Source organism: Schistocerca americana, chromosome 4, assembly GCF_021461395.2.
Source record: "Schistocerca americana isolate TAMUIC-IGC-003095 chromosome 4, iqSchAmer2.1, whole genome shotgun sequence".
Lineage (NCBI taxonomy): Eukaryota > Metazoa > Arthropoda > Insecta > Orthoptera > Acrididae > Schistocerca > Schistocerca americana.
The window spans coordinates 546,751,722-546,764,538 of record NC_060122.1 but is presented as its reverse complement, the minus strand read 5'-3'; the positions used below and the strand labels follow the sequence as shown (position 1 = coordinate 546,764,538).

Here is a 12,817-nt window from a genome sequence, read left to right as displayed (position 1 = left end):
AATGAAGCACCCACTGAAATTAAGGATGTTATGTTACGTAGCGTGTTGTGTCACAGGGTGGTCTACAACGCTCTTGGCCACTGTTTGGTGGTGGCTGTTCATCTTGGTAGACACCTGGTTGGTAATCATATTCCCTCCCCCCCTCCTTCCTCGCTTACCTACCACACAACTTCCAGACATTGCACCTGACGGCAGTCTAGTCCCTGCACATTCTGTCAAATTGAAGATGGCAAAACACTGCTATTCCTTCGCCTTCAGACTGCTGCTTCCATTCTACATCGCTCACATTCTGATCCGAGCTGCAAGGTATGGTGGTCGTGTGTGTGAGGTGTGCTTGCTGGATGAATGAATGTGTGTGTATTTCTTTTTCTGGTGAATGCTAATGTGTAAGTGTCTTTTAGTTGTGCCCGACTGCAACTTCACATGTAATCTTTACGATAAGCAGCAATCTATTTTTTCCTCATATTGCTGATATCCCAGCTGACATTTCTACTGTTTGATTTTACACAAATATCCAGATGGATATCGACAAGATTTAGGAGTAGAGTAAAGACTGAAAACTTGCTTTAAATGGTCAGAAATGTAAAATTGTGTATTTCACAAAATGAAATAACAGTCCTACAACAACAATATCAAAAAGTCTTTCAAGTCCCAACTGAAATTGATCACCTCATACAAATACCTGGGTGTAAGAATTTGTAGGGATATGAAATAGAACCATCACGTACACTCATCAAAGGTAAAGCAGGTGGGAGATTACCAAAATTGGTAGAATGCTAGTGAAATGCAATCAGTCTCCATAGGATGTTGCTTACAAAACACTCGTATGGTCCATCCAAGAACATTGCTTAAGTGTGCAGTACCCATATCACATAGAACTAACAAGGGATATTGAACATATAAAAAGAAAAGCAGCACAAAGGGTCACAGGGCTGTTTCACCCCTGCAGTTGCTGAAGAAACAGAACTGCCAGATACTTGAAGATAAACCTACCCTTACAAATTTTCAGGAACCAAGTTCAAGTGATTAATGTAGGAAAGTATTAAAAAACAATACATATCACTCTCAGAGAATAGTAGAGATAAAATCATGCTAATTTCAGAATGCAGAGAGGCATATAAACAATCATTTTGCCCTACATAATATATTTGAATGGAACAAGAAGAAGCCCAAATAACTGGTACAATGGAAAATAGCCTACTCTCTGCCGCATACTTCACAGTGATTTGCACAGTATTCAGCCAACAGCACAAACTTGGTAGATTCAAACATTTTTCAAAGCTGCACATTCACTCAACATTTATAAAAATACAGTTTTATGTGAACTTAAAGAATTTACTACCACTTGCTCTTACCCACTCCCCTCCCCTTTCTTGGATCTAACACAGTTGGAATTTCCCTTGCGCCTTAAACAATATAACTTGATGTTACTGATCTTTTTCAAATAGGCTTAGCTACAGATCAGCCTGTCACCACAACCACGATTTTCTTAGTTATCACATACATTGGCTTTGCTGACTCAGAACCAAACTGTTACCTTTCAACCTAACACCTAACCTATACTTCAGATAAGCTACAGGTCAATGTGTCACCACAACCAGCTACCTCCTCCCACCTTTCACATTCGTCGACTTCAACAAGTATCAACAAAATTGTGAATGCATGTACCGAGAGGTGATGTGGCAGCAGCCTTTAACATTACCTCACTGGCCAAAGTTCACAACTTGTATCGAACATTCCTTTTGACCTGGGAAAAAAATCAGATTTTATCATCATGCTCATTATGCCAATACGGTGTATAGTAATGTGAGTATGGGCAATATTGTTTAGGAAGATGGACTCACTACTGAAAATAACTCCTGCACCAGGAACTGAGTCATGTTAAACTGCCTCATAGATGTCTGCAGGCTTTTGTGGCCATTGTCACTGAAGGTACAATCTTCTGGCCCACTGGGCCATTTCTGTTTCTTCTGTATGATCAACATTTCAATAATTCTGCTGGGACCTTCTTCAGGATCATATGGTGTCCACAACTGACTAAACACTGAGTGTACAGTCCACTGTGTACAACACACGATCCAGAAGAAGTTCCCGGCAGAAGGGTTGAAACATCAATCATATAGAAGAAATATGATGCAGCTTAACAAGCCAGAAGATTTTATTTTCTGTTTCATGGATGTAGTTACTAAACTGCTTTGCAATGTGACCATAAGATCTCCCCTCCACCCACCCCCCCCCCCAAAAAAAAAGAGAGATTAAAAAAAAAAATCTAGAACACAACTCCCAAACCATTACAGGTCCTTCAGCATCGTTGGGAAAAACTGTCTGAACTGTACGTTTCCCTGGTGCTATCCATATATATCCAGCAATCGGAACCAATGTAAAAGTGGTATTGACTGACCACATCAGATATCACTATTTCTCAACACATTCAACACATCTTATAACACTCAATGCTCTTCTTTGCTCGGACTTAATTTAAAGGCGTTTTGACAACACTAGCTCTATCGTTAATTTTCTTTCTGTACAGTTCATTTCCCATTGTTTTTAGGATTCTGTTCTTTAAATTCATATTATTAACTTGTCACTTTCATGGCTTTCATCTTTTTAATCTTTAACGTTCCCTTGTCTCTACTGACATGTACTCCTTCCACAATTTGTTCAACAAAGTTTTCTCATCAAAATTTTATGATGTTTCATCACTTGATAAAATAGCTCTGGCCATCTGTGGCAGATATGCAACATCCACACATTTTCTTACTTTTAATTCACTGGAACTCCCTCTTGTTTACTTTTTACAGTATCACATCTCTGGAACCATTTCATTCCCTCAGCTCACCTGTGATCATGGGTCCGTCAACAGTAAAGTCAGAACTTAGAGACTTCCAACAAGCAAAAAAATCCATAATCCTTCTAAATGAGGTGGATGCAAAGAAATGGTTTCGGTCATGCAAGATGCACAAAAACTTAACTAGCTATTTGTAAATGAGAATGTGGGTTATGATCCCAGAAGGCTGTTTTTTAGTGTTTTCTACATTAGAACATGTTTACATATGGATAACATAAAAACAAGTTAATAACTCTGACTATATTCTTTCAACTATGATTCACAGTTGAAAGAATATAGTCTTAATTATTAGCTTGGATGGTCATCATGTTATTTGCAGTACGTCATGTGTACTCAGTAAACATAAGTAAATTAAGATCTGTGGCCATGATAGGGGACATGTTCATTACATGGTATACACATTGTTTCAGACAGGGCATCTTATAAAATAAACACCCAAGGAAATCAGTAATTGTAAGTTCTCAAATCAATCTTAGGATTTAGAACCCACAGACTCAGTCACAACATGGGTATAAAGTGCTCCAACTGGTTTGATGGCCATATTAATGAAACAACAGATCAGTCCCTAGACACTGCACCACATACATTTGATCATTAACATCCCATTGCTTTCAGTACTGATTACACAACTATCAGCCGGTTGCACTCTTCCACCATCTCTTCAGAAGAGATTACAACATAATGTTGCAACGAACAGTATAAAATATTAGTGACCACTGCTGAGAAAATTACTTATGAACATCATGTTGTTCAAGGGAAAAGCTAGATGACTCGTTTCACGTTATGGACAATCCTTGCAGTAACACCTTTCTCACAATCTGGTCTGTGTGAATAGAAAACATAAAAGTATCGTTCTAATTTCTTTACTAGCATTACGCAATTGCAGAATCCAGTTGTCTTTTTTTCACATTGAACTCAACAATAATTTTAGTACAAGTAACATATACACATTACGGTTACCTTCGAGTTTCAGAAGGAAGCATCACGAAATCCGGTTGCTGAGCCAAAGCCAAGGGCTTAGTATCATAATTTAACGCGACAGAGTGAGTTAAACGATGTCCTCCATTTAGTATAAAACATTAACACATTTTCGGGCTAAATGCTTCGTTTACAATATTTGCTTTCGGCCCTTTTAAGAAACTTATTTTCTACACACAAGAGGGCTGTCTGAAAAAGCAGTGTCACTCTGTGGAAACGTCATCTCAGATTTATCGCGTATGAAAGTGACAGAAAAACAAAATAAAGATGACACTACGAACCGAGGGCCTTTCTTAGTTTTACGGCCGTCACTACAACCTCAGTTGTCTCAATTTTTAGCTAATTGTAACAAAAGGTATTCAACAGATTACAGTGACTAATCTTCACAAATCACTAGATTTCAACATACCTCACTTTACACATAAATACTAAATTATGCCTCGGGCTTTCCTCGACTAGTATCAATCCTTAAGATAAATGGCACACATCACCACGCAGTACGTAGTGATTTGCTAACTGCTAACTAAATAAAAACTACACACAAACACACCACAAAAACAGAAAAACTCATCACATCAATTGTCAAATCCAATCGAACCAAAGATGATCAAGAAAATGCGTTCTCTGGAACAAAATACATGCGACAGGTGCTTACCAACATCGCATATGCCATATAATTTTCAATACAAACTTCAGTAGTATTCTTTATAAAATAGAGATGTTCAGAGGTTACGCTAACTTATGTTATTGGCATAGTTGTTAAATACTCGAAAGCTATTTTTGGACAAAATAAGATGATTTGAAATCCCGCATAAAGCATTAACATGTAATTTCTCTCAATCTGAGAGAGTATCGTAGTTCCCACATGACAACAAAATCATTACTGAAGTGAATAAATGGTTTGCAACAATGCTCCAATCTGTGGTCGCAAATCATATCTGCGCTGATAAATCATAGCGTGTGGTCTGGAAATCCCCGCAAATCTTGCGCGCGACGTGTGTGAATTATCTGTTTCTTGCGTATAGTGTCTCTCGTCTTCCGTGTGCAATGAATTCTCAAATGGCTAATAACACGTAAGTGCAGTAAAGAGACCATTGCTGAATTTATTGAATTGTACAAAGGCATACGTGTTCGCGAAAAGTTAAGACACAAGGACTCACACAAGAAAACAGCCGCTTACAATTCTAAAAGTCGATAACATTTTACTGGTGGATTTCAGACAATGAACTGAAAATTTTGGGAATATGTCGTTTTTAAATTATACTGATGTAAGCAGTAGTATTTTATATACTGGTATCTTAGTGTATTGTTGCATCGCAGAGAAATATGCTGGGTGAACGCAATTTTCTTAAACGTTTTCCCCAGACAGTGCTGAACCATGCAAGGCAGGCTCAAGCGCACTGTCGTAACCGGAATGACAAACCGGCAGAAACCCAATACCGCAATATAGTGACACTTGACAGAGGCCATTGCCACATGTCGCTTGAGCAAGATGTATGAATCGTCAACTCAGCAAGATGACCTCACTGCGCAAGCAACATAACGCCATTTTGACAGCGCTTCAAGGTGCCAAATTACACATAAATCTTGCAGAAGGACGTCTTTCAGCCTGCTGCCACAGCAGAAAAGCACCAAGTTGAAGGACTGAAAGCCACAGTTGGGACACCAAGATGCAGTGAAGACTGCTGATGAACTCAGAAAACGAACCCATCCTCGGTCATCCTCACCAACACATAACGTCATTGCTTCCAACAGACAACTGTAAATACTAGGGATCCCGAGCCCCTAATCTTCCAGTTACAGTGATCCCAACACTGGGGCTGGACCTGTAATGTGCTACCTTCCATTCGCCAGATGACTACAACTTTAGGGATCACAGCCAGCCTGGTCTGCTGTGAGCTGCAAACCTCTCATCCACTGATGTCAAATCTTGGAGAATTCAACAATCAATGCACTGGGGACAAAATGATGGTGTTTGATGAATTATCATACTGCCACTGTATCATTATTGAGCGTCGATATTGCACGAGCAACGCCTGTTGCCAGTTGCGCAGCTACAATACGCAGCACTGCTCTGCTGCTTGAGCTACCATGACCTCACCAAATCACTGAGCTGCACGTGTTGGATTGTTCCACACTGCATACTACATCCGCAGACTTCCTCATTGCTGCTGCAGGGGAGACAATGCAATTGTAAAATAAAGCCAATAACTGTATAATTTGCTAATGCTGTCTCATTAGCGCCTGATGGGCCCTCATCACCATGCTCCATGCTTTGTCACCCTGTGTAAGCAAGTATTCCAGCCCACTGGCCCTTATAATATGCTGAAGACGTCTGCCAATAACAGTCAAATAATTATCTAATTGTATGACAGTTTAAATCAGCATTGTGGCGCCGCAATTGGTCGAAGATTATTACCAACAAAGTGAATTGTATATTTGCTTCCTGAACTCATGTGGTCTTTGTGTACTTGCTTTCCCGCCACTCCAGTGCATAGCACATTCTGTTTAGTCCTGATCTTCTTTGTAGTGTCGCACATAGTCAATTGGTGATTTAATCAAGCATGTTATTTTAATAACATCCATACTTTACTGTGGACCAGTGTTCCCACAAGTGATGTTCCCGAAGAAGACCATGAAGAACCAAAAACAAACTGAATATGAAGATACTCAGCTAGCTATTGTGAATACCATCTCATTAGACAGTCCTTTTGCAACGCAGAGGAAGTGTATTCTGTTCCTCCAGTGGCAACAAATGATTGACAAGTGCCAGGTACTTCACGTGATATGTAGCCCAAAGACAATTCACCTCTTCACTGTATCACATCTTCCGCATTGTGAGGCAAATTCGTCTCTCCAATACATACCATAACAACCAGACCTATACCTCTGGCTTTTGGAACTTTCGTTTATCGCCTATGGTATTTGTAATGTCAACCTCTGATTTGTTCTGAACATCAGTGCTTTAGACACTCAGATTCTTTTGTTATTCTCTGACACTGTTCATAACATGCAATCTGTTCGCAAATATACACACTTTATGAACATGCTCTCTCAAGTGAGCTAACCAATAGAACTTCGAATCCAACAAGTTCTGAACAGTGAAGTTATTGGCAATAAATTGCCTTCTGAATTGTGGTGTCATCAAGTTTGTGAGGTAACATTATAACAGGTGTGTTTCAGTCAGTTGCCTTTCACTGTAAAAACTGCTGTGGTTTGAAATAATACTGTGAACTTGATCTCAGTTACTCTTTGCTGACCAACTGCATAATATTTTGTTTCATGAGAACATGTTGGGCCCCATAAAATGGCGGTGGCATTGTGAGTGTAGTCACGGTGGACGACTTTAGATTAGAGCAACTTAGCTCGCTCCAGCACGACTTGAGCAGCCTCCAGTGGCAATTCTGGCAAACTACAGCGAGTCCCAGCAACCCACAGCTCATCATCCGGCGTAGTTCTCACCATGGCGTCACTAAGCAATGCATTACGTAACTGGTGTTTGTATCATTTCCATTTTGGACGACTGGCTAGAAAATGCACTCCCTCATGCAGCTGCACAAATGACAGCAGCGGCCAGGTATAGGCATGGCCAGTTGCTCTAATATAAAGTATCTACACTCCACCGCCACATCAGATAAAATATCTGATGTTTCATGTGATCCAGAGTCAGGTCATGAAAATCAAACTCAAGAAAATGGATTGCTTCCTAGTATCAAAAATGTGACTCTCTCTGACATGTCAACTCGATGGTCTGCTGCTAACGGTTTTGGTACACCATGTCACTTTCATGTCCCTAACACCTGCATTACATGAAGACATTAAATCAACTCGGCATCAGTATAACTGTTCTACTGGCGAAGCTAGAAAAGCGATCTTCTGTTGCCTTGTTGCCTCCTGGTTCACTGCAGCTAATAACAAAAAAATTCCTACTTTGAGAGAAAGTATAAGAGTTGATGAACTTACTTGTCACTGAACCTTTTCTTGGGGCTGATTTCCTACTCCACTATCATGTTGATGTTGACATGTGGAAGACTGAACTTCATATGAATGGTGAGATTGCTTACAGACGTAAAAGGTTGTTCAAGCGGCCTTCATGAGCTGGAAGCTCACACCTCTGCTTCAGGTGCAGCAGCAACGCAGTGGAATTCTGTGAATTCGCCTATTAACAAGAGGAACTTATTCCCATAGTCAGCACTGACAGTGAATTGTTTGGAAAATAAGAGACCTTAAAAAAATTAAAAGCAGGTATTATTAAAGACAATGGTGTGTTAAATTTCCGAACTGAAAAAGCACCAAAGCCCTAAAAAAAGCTCAGACTGAACTGCAGATGTTAAACGAAAACATTCCTACCCTGACGTCCTTAGCCAATGGGGATAAGCTGTCGGTGTACCTCCCTGGTGTGGCACACAACACTAGCCATCGCCTTCCAACTAAGCTGGACTGCCAGTAACTTTCAATGCTCGCAGGATGGTACCTGAAAATTATGCCATAACAAAGAAAGAATTTTAGGATTTATTAAACACGGAAGTTGTTCGATATCCCAACAGCCTGTAGGCATTGACTCTCCATTTGGTGAAGACTGAAGGCGGCTCCTAAGATCGTATCAGGAGCTGACACACTTTGAATGTGGGAACAACTACAGACTGTTACTCTGTACAAAACCTCCAGGACTTTACAGCTGATTTATCAGGTGCACAGCTTTCAGCATCATCGATTACCAGAAAGCCTATCATCAGACTCCCATAATACTTGTAGATATATCGAAAATGGAAGTGATCACACCTTTTGGCCCCTTCAAGTACATCAGAAAGCCAATTGCACTAGATAATGTGACTCAAATATGGCATCATTTTATCGAGGAAGTGTTTTGCAGCCTGCCCTAACGTTTTGTTTATTTGGACTGCATGACTGATATCTCTTCTTTGCATCCACCTCATTTAGAAGGATTATGGATTTTTTTGCTAGCTGGGAGTCTGTAAGTTCAGACCTGACTTTTGACTGATCCATTATCACAATTATCACAGGTGAGCTGACGGAATGGAATAATTCCAGAGATGTGATACTGTAAAAAGTAAACAAGAGGGGGTTCCAGTGAATTACAAGTAAGAAAATATTTGGATGTTGCATATCCACCACATATGTCTGGAGCTACTGTATCAGGTGATGAAACATCATAAAATTTTGATGAGAAAACGTTGCTGAACAAACTATGGAAGGAGTGCTTGTCAGTAGAGACAAAGGAACATTAAAGAGAAAAAAGATGAAGGCCATGAAAGTGACAAGTGAGTAATATGAATTTAAAGAACACAATCGCCAAAACAACGTAATTTACAGGGACCCCTCACTGCCATGCTGTGATGACCAACTTCAAGAGAACAATGCCCCATGACTTGGACTCAGAGATGTTACTGTTGTTCGACAATGTCAAGTATAGTTTAAGAACCTGTTGTTTTTAGTGCATCCTATCCCTTCCATGACCATTATTATTGTTAATGTTAGTCAGACAGCGGAAAGGCGGTTCTTCAACAACAAATAAGACATACAAGGCACTGCTCGGGTTCTTTTTTGGCCTACTGTCGGTGTCGTAAGCTAGATGGAATGCCCTTGATCGAGATTTGTTGGAGTATATGAAGCTATTAAACATTTCAGGCTGAATGTGAAGTCACATCTCTCTGCAGTTTTTACTAACCACAAACCTGTGTCCTTTCCTTTCAAAACTTTATGGAACGCATTCTGAATAAGACAATTCCGCCATTTAGAATTTATCTGCTAGATTACTACTGATATCTGCCATTTATGAGGGGCAAATAATATTGTGGCTGACTATTTTTCCAGAATTAATGCGGTGACCGTGCCCATCGACTTTCGGTGACTGGTGGGGGTGCAAGGCACTGATGCAGAGTTAAAAGAACTTATTACGAAAAAAAATGGGATCTTATCTGTGGAACCTTTCACAGGACAATTTCCAGTGCAGTGTGAAACTTCTCAAAACCGAATGTACACTTTAGTTCCACCAGGTTTTCAGAAACAAGTATTTGATTACATTCTTGGACTCGCTCATTCTGCAGCCAGTTGCACTATATGGATGGTACTGATAGATTTGTACGGTTGGCGACCAAGAGTGACTGCGTGTTGTGAATAAAAAAAATGGTTCAAATGGCTCTGAGCACTATGGGACTTAACAGCTATGGTTATTGGGAGCTCCAACGTTAGGCGGGTGATGGAGCCCCTTAGGGAAATAGCGAAAAGGTCGGGGAAGAAGGCCACTGCCGGCGGCGATAGAGAGCACTGGGTGCACCCGACTGCGAATTGTTGCTCATGTCGGCACCAATGACTCCTGCCGTCTGGGTTCAGAGGTCATCCTCAGTTCGTACAGGCGGTTGGCGGAATTGGTGAAGGCGGAAAGCCTTGCTCGCGGGGTGGAATCAGAGCTAACTATTTGTAGTATCGTTCCCAGAACCAATCGCGGTCCTCTGGTTTGGAGCCGAGTGGAAGGCTTAAACCAGAGGCTCAGACGATTCTGCGGAGATCTGGGGTGCAAATTTCTCGACCTCCGCTATTGGGTGGAGAAATGTAGGGTCCCCCTGAATAGGTCAGGCGTGCACTACACGCCGGAAGCGGCTACAAGGGTAGCGGAGTACGTGTGGAGTGCACATGGGGGTTTTTTAGGTTAGAGAATTCCCTCCCTAGGCCCGACAAGATGCCTCTTGAGATGCGGCAAGGTAGGAGTAGGCAAAATGCAACAGGGAATAACAATATTAATGTACTAATAGTAAACTGCAGGAGCGTCTATAGAAAGGTCCCAGAACTGCTCTCATTAATAAACGGTCACAATGCCCATATAGTACTAGGGACAGAAAGTTGGCTGAAACCAGACGTAAACAGTAATGAAATCCTAAACTCAGATTGGAATGTATACCGCAGAGACAGGCTGGACAGTGAAGGGGGAGGCGTGGTTATAGCGATAAGAAGTGCAATAGTATCGAAGGAAATTGACGGAGATCCGAAATGTGAAATAATTTGGATGAAGGTCACGGTTAAAGCAGGCTCAGACATGGTAATTGGATGTCTCTATAGGCCCCCTGACTCAGCAGCTGTTGTTGCTGAGCACCTGAAGGATAATTTGGATAATATTTCGAGTAGATTTCCCCACCATGTTCTAGTTCTGGGTGGAGATTTTAATTTGCCGGATATATACTGGGAGACTCAAACGTTCATAACGGGTGGCAGTGACAAAGAATCCAGTGAAATTTTTTTAAGTGCTTTATCTGAAAACTACCTTGAGCAGTTAAACAGAGAACCGACTCGTGGCGATAACATATTAGACCTTCTGGTGACAAACAGACTCGAACTATTTGAAACAGTTAACGCAGAACAGGGAATCAGCGATCATAAAGGGGTTACTGCATCGATGATTTCAGCAGTAAATAGAAATATTAAAAAAGGTAGAAAGATTTTTCTGTTTAGCAAAAGTGACAAAAAGCAGATTACAGAGTACCTGACGGCTCAACACAAAAGTTTTGTCTCAAGTAGAGATAGTGTTGAGGATCAGTGGACAAAGTTCAAAACCAACGTACAATATGCGTTAAATGAGTATGTGCCAAGCAAGATCGTAAGAGATGGAAAAGAGCCACCGTGGTACAACAACCGAGTTAGGAAACTGCTGCGGAAGCAAAGGGAACTTCACAGCAAACATAAACATAGCCAAAGCCTTGCTGCAGACAAACAAAAATTACGCGAAGCGAAATGTAGTGTGAGGAGGGCTATGCGAGAGGCGTTCAATGAATTCGACAGTAAAGTTCTATGTACTGACATGGCAGAAAATCCTAAGAAATTTTGGGTTTATGTCAAAGCGGTAGGTGGCTCAAAACAAAATGTCCAGACACTCTGTGACCACAATGGTACTGAAACAGAGGATGACAGACTAAAGGCCGAAATACTACATGTCTTTTTCCAAAGCTGTTTCACAGAGGAAGACTGCACTGTAGTTCCTTCTCTAGATTGTCGCACAGATGACAAAATGGTAGATCGAAATAGACGACAGAGGGATAGAGAAACAATTAAAATCGCTCAAAAGAGGAAAGGCCGCTGGACCTGATAGGATACCAGTTCGATTTTACACAGAGTACGCGAAGGAACTTGCCCCTCTTCTTGCAGCGGTGTACCGTAGGTCTCTAGAAGAGCGTAGCGTTCCAAAGGATTGGGAAAGGGCACAGGTCATCCCCGTTTTCAAGAAGGGACGTCGAACAGATGTGCAGAACTGTAGACCTATATCTCTGGCGTCGATCAGTTGTAGAATTTTGGAACACGTATTATGTTCGAGTATAATGACTTTTCTGGAGACTAGAAATCTACTCTGTAGGAATCAGCATGGGTTTCGAAAAAGACGGTCGTGTGAAACCCAGTTCGCGCTGTTCGTCCACGAGACTCAGAGAGCCATAGACACGGGTTCACAGGTAGATGCCGTGTTTCTTGACTTCCGCAAGGCGTTCGACACAGTTCCCCACAGTCGTTTAATGAACAAAGTAAGAGTATATGGACAATCAGACCAATTGTGTGATTGGATTGAAGACTTCCTAGATAACAGCCCACTGCTTGAATACTGCTCAACAGTGTGGGATCCATACCAGATAGGGTTGATAGAAGAGATAGAGAAGATCCAATGGAGAGCAGCGCGCTTCGTTACAGGATCATTTAGTAATGGCGAAAGCATTACGGAGATGATAGATAAACTCCAGTGGAATACTCTGCAGGAGAGACGCTCAGTAGCTCGGTACGGGCTTTTGTTAAAGTTTCGAGAACATACCTTCACCGAAGAGTCAAGCAGTATATTGCTCCCTCCTACGTATATCTCGCAAAGAGACCATGAGGATAAAATCAAAGAGATTAGAGCCCACCCAGAAGCATACCGATAATCCTTCTTTCCACGAACAATACGAGACTGGAATAGAAGGGAGAACCGATAGAGGTACTCAGGGTACCCTCCGCCAC

General features: G+C 41.3%; 1 protein-coding gene across 1 annotated transcript in view; it reads right to left on the bottom strand.

Annotated features, from left to right (window-relative positions):
• LOC124613018 (ubiquitin carboxyl-terminal hydrolase 35) overlaps window positions 1-4,421 on the bottom strand; it is a 126,274-nt gene extending 121,853 nt beyond the window's left edge. Inside the window, exon 1 of the mRNA XM_047141572.1 lies at window positions 4,236-4,421. The gene's annotated coding sequence lies outside the window, so the exon portion shown is untranslated. The remainder of the gene's footprint in view (window positions 1-4,235) is intronic.
• Between the last annotated feature and the right edge of the window lie 8,396 nt (window positions 4,422-12,817).